Raw genomic sequence first — 8,724 nt, 5'->3', positions numbered from 1 at the left:
GTGAATGATATGTCGCTTGTGTGAAAGAACGTTCTCGGACTTGCCATGTCAGTGAGGACGTTTCTGCAGCAGGGGAACGTTTAGCATGCTGGCGACGCGACTAGTGAAAGAGTGAAAATCTACTCATTACACGTGATTTCTGAAGCTTAATCCCGCACCGTACTTTGTACCGATTCGCATAATCCGCACGGCCGTTCATGCGAGCACGGCACCTAATTTACCTGCCGTGTTCGGCGCAGCCTAGGGTAATTTTTTTCCTTGCTGCAGGGAATCGTGGCAACCGTACCAGCGGACGGCGGCAATTTTTTTGGTCGCCGGTGCGGCTCTGGTAGGGGTAATCCACGTCGCGTGACGGCACGGGCGGCGCGCGCGGCCTATGCAAATGCGCGCTCACTGCCGCTGGTCCTCCGTAATTCCGTCTAAATTAATTGCGACCTCGGCTGGGTCCAGGGCGTCGCCTGCCGAAGGCACAGTAAACCGCCGGGGTTTCACGCGCTGTAGCTGACCAAAGCTTGATAACAACGAGGAAAACTGTGTCTTTTTCCTCTTACTGTAACAACATCGAGGGTCACCGATATTCTAGGCCCACCAAGTATGAAGAAATCTGTGTCGAAGTGATCTAATGGTCATAATGTAACGTTTACGCTCTGTCGCGCTGATTTTGGTAACAACATTACGAACCAGGACGTGTTGCTTTCCCGAAGATTTTTTTGGGCTATTAGTCTTCTGACAGGTTTGATTCGATCAACTTTGAATTCCTCTCCTGCTGTAGCCAACGTCTTCGAGGAGATACTAGTACGGTTGTATTCCTGTCTGCATCTTCAGGAGTTTTTACCCTCTGCACCTGCCTCAAGTACCATGGACTGTACTCTTTGATGTCTTAACGCATGACTTATCATCCTTTCCCTTCTTCTTGTCACTTTTGATCAGGTTCCTCTCTTCACCGATTCTGCGGACCACCACCTCATTTGTAATCTTGTTATTCTACGTAATATTAAACATTTTTGTGCAGCACCATATCGGAAACGTTTCAACCTTTCCTTTTCCTGTTCACTCCCACACTTTTCATATAAACGTCTTCCTCAAATGAAGGCCAACGTTTTCTCGTAGTAGACTTCTTACGGCACATTGCCGCAACCGTGGCCGACTATGCCGATAGACGCCACTGACCACCCTCCAGACTCGATTCCTGGATTATAACTGCTATGAGCAGATGACGTTCTTAATCAACGATGTTTTTCTGACGGACCATCGTTGGACTCCAGCCACCGCCACCACTGCTGACGACGCCTTGGCGGGGGAAATGCACTCATCTTGATACACCAGCAACCAAATCCACTCACGGACACCTAGCCATTAGTTGGGCTATGTAATATTCTACATTTGGAGAATCTGACACGATCCTATGTAGGACACCACCACCACCACCACCACCACCACCACCACTTTGTTCACGGATGGGGTAGACAAGCTGTTCCGGTACCCACTGTCCCTCAGTAAGTCATGGAATTAGATTAGAAACACACGTTTTTAAAACGAGCCCGCTTAGCGACAGAGGCACGCGCGCGTACTCACGCACACAGACATACTACGTTTTGTTTGAGAAAACGGAAAATACCATCCTTGAACAGCAAAATTACGAATAGGTCCACATTCAGGCGAATGCCTGACTAGAAATTCCCTCCCAATTGGACACCCCCCGCCCCTTGATCCATTGAACAGCGACTGGCCGCAATCAGCTGCCAATGACGTCATTCAGATGTGGTATGGAGACAAACTAAGTCAGTACATCGCGATCCAAGCTGTTGCCTGCTTCCAAACCTTTTAACCACTGTTTCTCATTCAAGTCGCTCCTCAGTTGGGTCACGAAGCTGTGTGCACCCCATTCTAGTCTTCCCATCAAGGGGATGTCCCTGTCGGTATCTGGAACTGAAAGCGAGTCTTCCGCATAGCTGTCAGGCACGCTGACCACTTAGTAACTGATGCTGACTGTTAGATAACCACTCTCTCATTTTCTGTGCCCCGTATTTTGTACACATTGTTGTACATAGTGGTTCTAAATAAACTTTAGCTACCTAAGTCAGTGTAGACGGAAACTATTTACCGTGTGGGTATCCAACTTTACAGCTGCAGGATTTGGGTTGTTACCGCAGTGTTAGCGTCATGACTTGCCATTAGGAGACGGCACTGGTACGGTGACGTAGGATTGACACACGAGCATCGGTGTGCATTACTGTTGCTGACATTCACCATGGGTCTGGACCAGATAAGCGGGGCTTCACTCGTAAAGTTGTTTCATTAAAACAACAGCAACACTGCTGCTCTTCGTCAGTATCTACACATAGGAGTATTTAGAGGTCCTCTTCCCTCATCGGATTGAGCAGTATTCGGAAGTTACAGTTAAACTGCCATTTGGGGATTACTCTTTGGAGAGGCCTAAGGCCAACTGCGCCACAAACTGTAGTACGCGTTACCGTTGCCTTAACTGAGAATGAACGAAATGTGCTATCTTCAAACTGCGCGCGAGCTGTGTGACGACAGCTGAACGTTTCATGGTCCAAAATTGTTTTCGGCAGCAGTAGAGCAATTTCTACTGCTGTTCCAGGTTGCCATTGGCGCAGATGGTAGTAACGTTCAGCAACGTTTGTAACCTATAAACTAAACATCTTAAGCAATTATCAAGTGTTACCCTCTCACGTGGAAATTAAAATGGGTTTCTTAGAAAGGTTAATTCGTTATGTTTTTTCCTCACATCTTTGGAAGTGTTTTCCACAAAGTTTCATTGTCCTACGATCACTCCTTTGCAGTCGGGACCCTCCCAAGCAATGAAAATTTAATTATAACCACAACGTACATTGCGTGTGTCTTAATTTCTCTCTTCTTTAGGGTACCCCTTTACATACATAAAGAAAAATTAATTCAGTGGACTGCACTTTACGACACGTTAATAATCTGTAAGACTTCCATTTGGCCAATTTTGGAAAAATACAGAACAGTTTTAAACGTCTGTACAGGAGAATACAATGCACCGACATCTCTCGTGCATCGTACAAAAGAAGCCGATAATGCATCCGGCAAGACGTCTCATCCGAAATACGATGTCTGGCCTCTGATAACGACGAATGACGCGCGCGCGTGCGCAGGTCCTCTGTATATAACAAGGTCTCATCAGACTTTTATGAGAGACGGCGGCAGCGGCGGCGGCGAACACTCCGGTGTAAACACGCCGCGGGATAAGGCTGGCCGAAATCGAATATTCGGCCTGGCTGGCAGGTCTACCGCGCGAGGCGTGCATGATTTATCATCCGCCGTGCGGCTGCGTGGGCGCGCGCGCGGCGACAACACGCCAGCGACCGGCCAATTACGACAGCCCTGAGGGAGCAGGCGCGGGGGACGCAGTGGCGCCAGAGTACGCTGCGAGGGAGAATAGGCGAGGGTAGTCACTCGCTACCCGCCGTGCCTCTTTCAGCGGCAGCTAACGCGGAAAGCCTGCCTGACGAGACTCCCAGCGGGGGACGTGGGGTTTCAGACTCTGCCGCTAGCAGGCTAGTGGTCTGTACACAATATCTCTCTCTCTCTCTCTCTCTCTCTCTCTCTCTCTCTCTCTCTCTCACACACACACACACACACACACACACACACACACACACACACACACAATATACACTACTGGTCATTAAAATGGCTGCACCACGAAGATGACGTACTACAGACGCGAAATTTAACCGACAGGAAGAAGATGCTGTGGTATGCAAATGATTAGTTTTTGAGAGCATTCACACAAGGTTGGCGCCGGTGGCGACACCTGCAACGTGCTGACAGGAGGAAAGTTTCCAACCGATTTCTCATACACAAACAGCAGTTGACCGGCGTTGCCTGGTGAAACGTCGTTGTGATGCCGCGAGTAAGGAGCAGAAATGCATACCATCACGTTTCAGACTTTGATAAAGATCGGATTGTAGCCTATCGCGACTGAGATTTATCGTATCGCGACATTGCTGCTCGCGTTGGTCGAGATCCAGTGACTGTTAGCAGAATATGGAATCGGTGGGTTCAGGAGGGTAGTACGGAACGCGTGCTGGATCCCAACGGCCTCGTATCACTAGCAGTCGAGATGACAGGCATCTTATCCGCATGGCTTTAACGGATCGTGCAGCCACGTCTCGATCCCTGAGTCAACAGATGGGGACGTTTTCAAGACAACAACCTTCTGCACGAACAGTTCGACGACGTTTGCAGCAGCATGGACTATCAGCTCTGAGACCATGGCTGCGGTTACCGGACAGGAGCGCCTGCGATAGTGTACTCAACGACGAACGTGGGTGCACGAATGGCAAAACGTCATTTTTTCGGATGAATTCAGATTCTGTTTACAGCATCATGATGGTCGCATCCGTGTTTGGCGACATCGCGGTGAACGCACATTGGAAGCGTGTATTCCTAATCGCCATACTGGCCTATCACCCGGCGTGATGGTATGGGGTGCCATTGGTTACACGTTTCTGTCACCTCTTGTTCGCATTGACGGAACTTTGAACAGTGGACGTTACATTCAGATGTGTTACAACCCGTGGCTCTGCCTTTCATTCGATCCCTGTGAAACCCTACATTTCAGCAGGACAATGCACGACTGCATGTTGCATGTCCTGTACGGGCCGTTCTGGATACAGAAAACGCTGCTGCCCTGGCCAGCACATTCTCCAGATCTCTCACCAATTGAGAAGTCTGGTCAATGATGGCCGAGCAACTGGCTCGTCACAATACGCCAGTCAATACTCGTGATGAACTGTGGTATCGTGTTGAAGCTTCATGGGCATCTGTACCTGTACACGCCATCCAAGCTCTGTTTGACTCAATGCCCAGGTGTATGAAGGCCGTTACTACGCCCAGAGGTGGTTGTTCTGAGTACTGATTTCTCAGGATCTATGCATCCAAATTGCGTGAAAATGTAATCACGTGTCGGTTATAGTATAATATATTGGTCCAATGACTACCCATTTATTAACTGCATTTATTCTTGGTGTAGCAATTTTAATGGCCAGTAGTGTATATTAGACGGAAAAAAAGTCGTAACGCCAAGGAGGAGTTGTGGAAATTCAATGAAAGTTGGTAGGCGTGTTTGTACATCTGAAAGACGGCTTCTCTTAATTGTGACGCCACTATGAGGATGCAAATTAGGTTTACTTCAAATACACGCTGTAACGGTAGTGGCGTTTGTTACCTTTGAGATAAGACGTGGAGAGGTGATGTTAATCAAGAACGCCTGTAAGGTGACAAAGACGTGATTAATCAGCAAAACAAAAAATGGTTCAAATGGCTCTGATCACTATGGGTCATTAATCCCCTAGAACTTAGAACTAGTTAAACCTAACTAACCTAAGAACATCACACACGTCCATGCCCGAGGCAGTATTCGTACCTGCGACCGTAGCGGTCTCGCGGTTCCAGACTGCAGCGCCTAGAACCGCACGGCCACTTCGGCCGGCCCATTATCAGCACCTCACTGAATTTGAACGAGGTCGTGTATTAGGGCTACGAGAAGCTGGAAGTTCGTTCTGCGATATTGCAGAAAACTTGGCCGGAATGTAGTCACTGTACATGACTTGGCAGTGATGGTCACGAGAACGTACGGTCGCACCACCGAGAGGGACGACCATCGGATTCGGCGTGCGGCTGTGGCGCATCGTACTGCATCTGCAGCGGCAGTATGCACCACAGTAACACAATGAACTGTTAAATCTATTACTTCAACGATAGCTCCAAGCTAGACGCGCTGTGGCGTGCATTTCACAGACACCGAACCACTGCCATCCCGTGGCTTCAGTGGAGCGAGAACGAGAGCTCATTAGAGTGCAGGCTGGAAGTCAGTTGCGCGTTCTGAAGGAAACTGGTTCCTCCTCGGTGATAGTGATGGCCGTGTGTTGGTTAGGAGGCGGCCAGTTGGAGGCCTGCAAACAGTGTGTCTGCATGCTAGACACACTGTACCCACACTTGGAGTTGTGGTCTGAGGTGCGATTTCGTATGACACCAGCAGCGCTCTCATAGTTATCGCACGCACCCTGACTGCTTATTTGTACGTAAATCTGGTGATTCGTCCTGGTCTGCTAGCTTCCATTCATGAACAGCATGCGAAGGAGCGTTATCCAACAGAACAACAGCATACCGCTGCTACAACGCAACGTGTGCTACGAAGTGGCGACAAGTTGCCTTTGGCCTGCTCAATCAAGATGTGTCTCCAATGCACATATGGGACATCATCGAACAACAACTCCAGCGCCATCCACGAACAGATTTAACTGTCCTTGTACTGACCGAACAAGTGCATTAGGCATAGAGCTCCATTCCACAAAGTGACATCCCGCGTCTGTTCAACACAATGCATGCACGTCTGCATGCTTGCATGCAACATTCTGGCGGTTACGTCTGTTATTAATCTACCAGCATTTCACATCTGCAATTGATTATGTCGCGTTTACATTAACCAGTGATCTTGCAATGTTAATCTCTTAAGTATGTTACACAGACGAATGTATTCCCGATATTTCATTGGTCTATATTTATTATTATTTTTTATGTTACGATTTTTTTCTGTCCGTTTATTGCAAGAGCTACCAATACTTGCGTTTAAAATATATCATTATGCCATTTTGAGAGGAATGGTCACCTTTAGCACAAGCGTATGGGTCTCTAAATTATGGAATGAACATGTCGCTGTCAAACTGCGTCGCATCCACGGAAGAATACTGCTCAGACACACGGTCGCTTTTAGTACGTTTCTGGAAGAACCCATGACTTTTTGAGAATTTGTCTTGTGAACATGAAAGTAAGATATCTAGGAGGAAGTCACTTGTTGCGCAAAGGATATCTAGCGAAAGTTGCAAGACTTCTCTGGCTAGTGTATCACTGACAAAGAACGGAGCTATGGATGCTTGCCAAATGGCAACGCGAAGTACAGCAAAGGTGTATGCGTGATTTTTTTCTCAAGCATCCGATAAACAGGAATTACATTATATAAACTTCTCCAAAAAGAAAATACATTTTCTTGTCAGGGTATGGTCCTTATCCTGCGTATTTATGTAGAATTAACAAGCTTCGACACATACGTAAGAGTATAGACTGTCAGATACATCTGGACATACTTCGAATGTGATCTATACACTGATGGAACAAAAGTCGCGCGATACCTCCTAAGATCGTGCCCGACCTTTTGCGCAGCGTAGTGCTGTGCAGGAACTCTACGTAGCGTGGACTCAACAAGTCATCCTAAGTCCCGTACAGAAATGCTTAGCCATACTGTCTCTGTAGCCGTGCGTAACTGTGAAAGTGGGCAGTGCAGAATTTCGTGCACGAACTGATTTCTCGAGTGTGTCCCACACATGTTCGATGGGGTTCATGTCGGGCCATCTGGGTGGCCAAATCATTCGCTGGAATGTTGTTCAAACCAATTGCCAGTAAGTGTGGCCCGGTGAAATGGCACTGTCATTCATAAAACTTCCACCGTTGTTTGGCAATGTGAAGTCCATGAATGGCTGCAAATGGTCTCCACGTAGCCGAACCAAACCATTTCCCGGTTCAGTTTGGACCAGAGGCCCCAGATGATTCCATATAAACACATCCCACAACATTATGGATGAACCAACACCTTGCAAAGTGCATTGTTGACAACTTGGGTCTATGGCTTCGTGGGTTTTGCGCCGCCACACTCTAAATGCTACCTTAAACTCTTACGAATTGAAATCGGGGCTCGTCTGTCCAGGCTACCATTTGCCGGTCTTCTAGGATCAAACCTATATGGTAATAAGCCCAGTAGAGGCACTGCGGGCGATGTCGTTGCGTTAACGGAAGCACTCGCGTCGGTTGTCTGCTCCCAAGGCCATTTTTGGTGTTCCTTGTCTATTTGCAGCGACAACTCTATATACGAACGCCATTGCTCTCGGTAGGTAACCTAAGACCGTCGGCCACTGCGTAGTCCGTGATGAGAGGTTACTGTATGAAATTTGATATTCTCGGAGTACTCTAGACAACCACGTACGTGTCACTTGAGTTTTCTGACCTCAATGTGTACAGAATTGAGACAAGGATTAAACATGAAATGAGATAGTTTGTATGGCATAACCGATAATGAAAAAAAAAGGCAGCTACCTGACACGCTAGCTAATAATATAGCTAAAGTTTAACAAATGAATTTCGAAATATAAGGCTGCTCGAGCACGAAATCTAAGTCAGTACCAGTCGAAACAGTTCATTAGGGAGTGAGGCCAGGTAGTTCTAACGACCACTGTACGTGGTTAAGTATCACCAGTAGTTATGACAATTTCAAGATAAAGACGTGTGCACTCCAGAACTGCTAATAGATCACGATTTTAGTAATCATACCAGGAAAGATAAGAAGAATGTCAGGTGAGTAGTGCCGCATTCTACCAACCGTTCTAGGAGAAATGGCTCCTGATGAGTCCGCAGAAGATGCGCTGTTCGACAGTGTCACAGCGCTATCCCAGGAAAATGATTATGGAGATACCAATTTAAGGGTAACACAACGCCCAGCCCCCGGCCGGAGAGGTTCGCCGGCCCGGCTGGAAATCGTACCCTTCGCTTCGCGCCTTCGCTTAGCAATCCGCGCTGACCGCACAGCCACAAGCCGCACTACTGAAGATTTACCCATGAACAAGACTTCAGTGGACTCAATTACGTAAAAATGAACAGGGTATATCATCAGTGCTTTCT

This window comes from Schistocerca piceifrons, chromosome 7 (genome assembly GCF_021461385.2).
Source record: "Schistocerca piceifrons isolate TAMUIC-IGC-003096 chromosome 7, iqSchPice1.1, whole genome shotgun sequence".
NCBI lineage: Eukaryota > Metazoa > Arthropoda > Insecta > Orthoptera > Acrididae > Schistocerca > Schistocerca piceifrons.
This window is presented reverse-complemented; position numbering follows the sequence as displayed.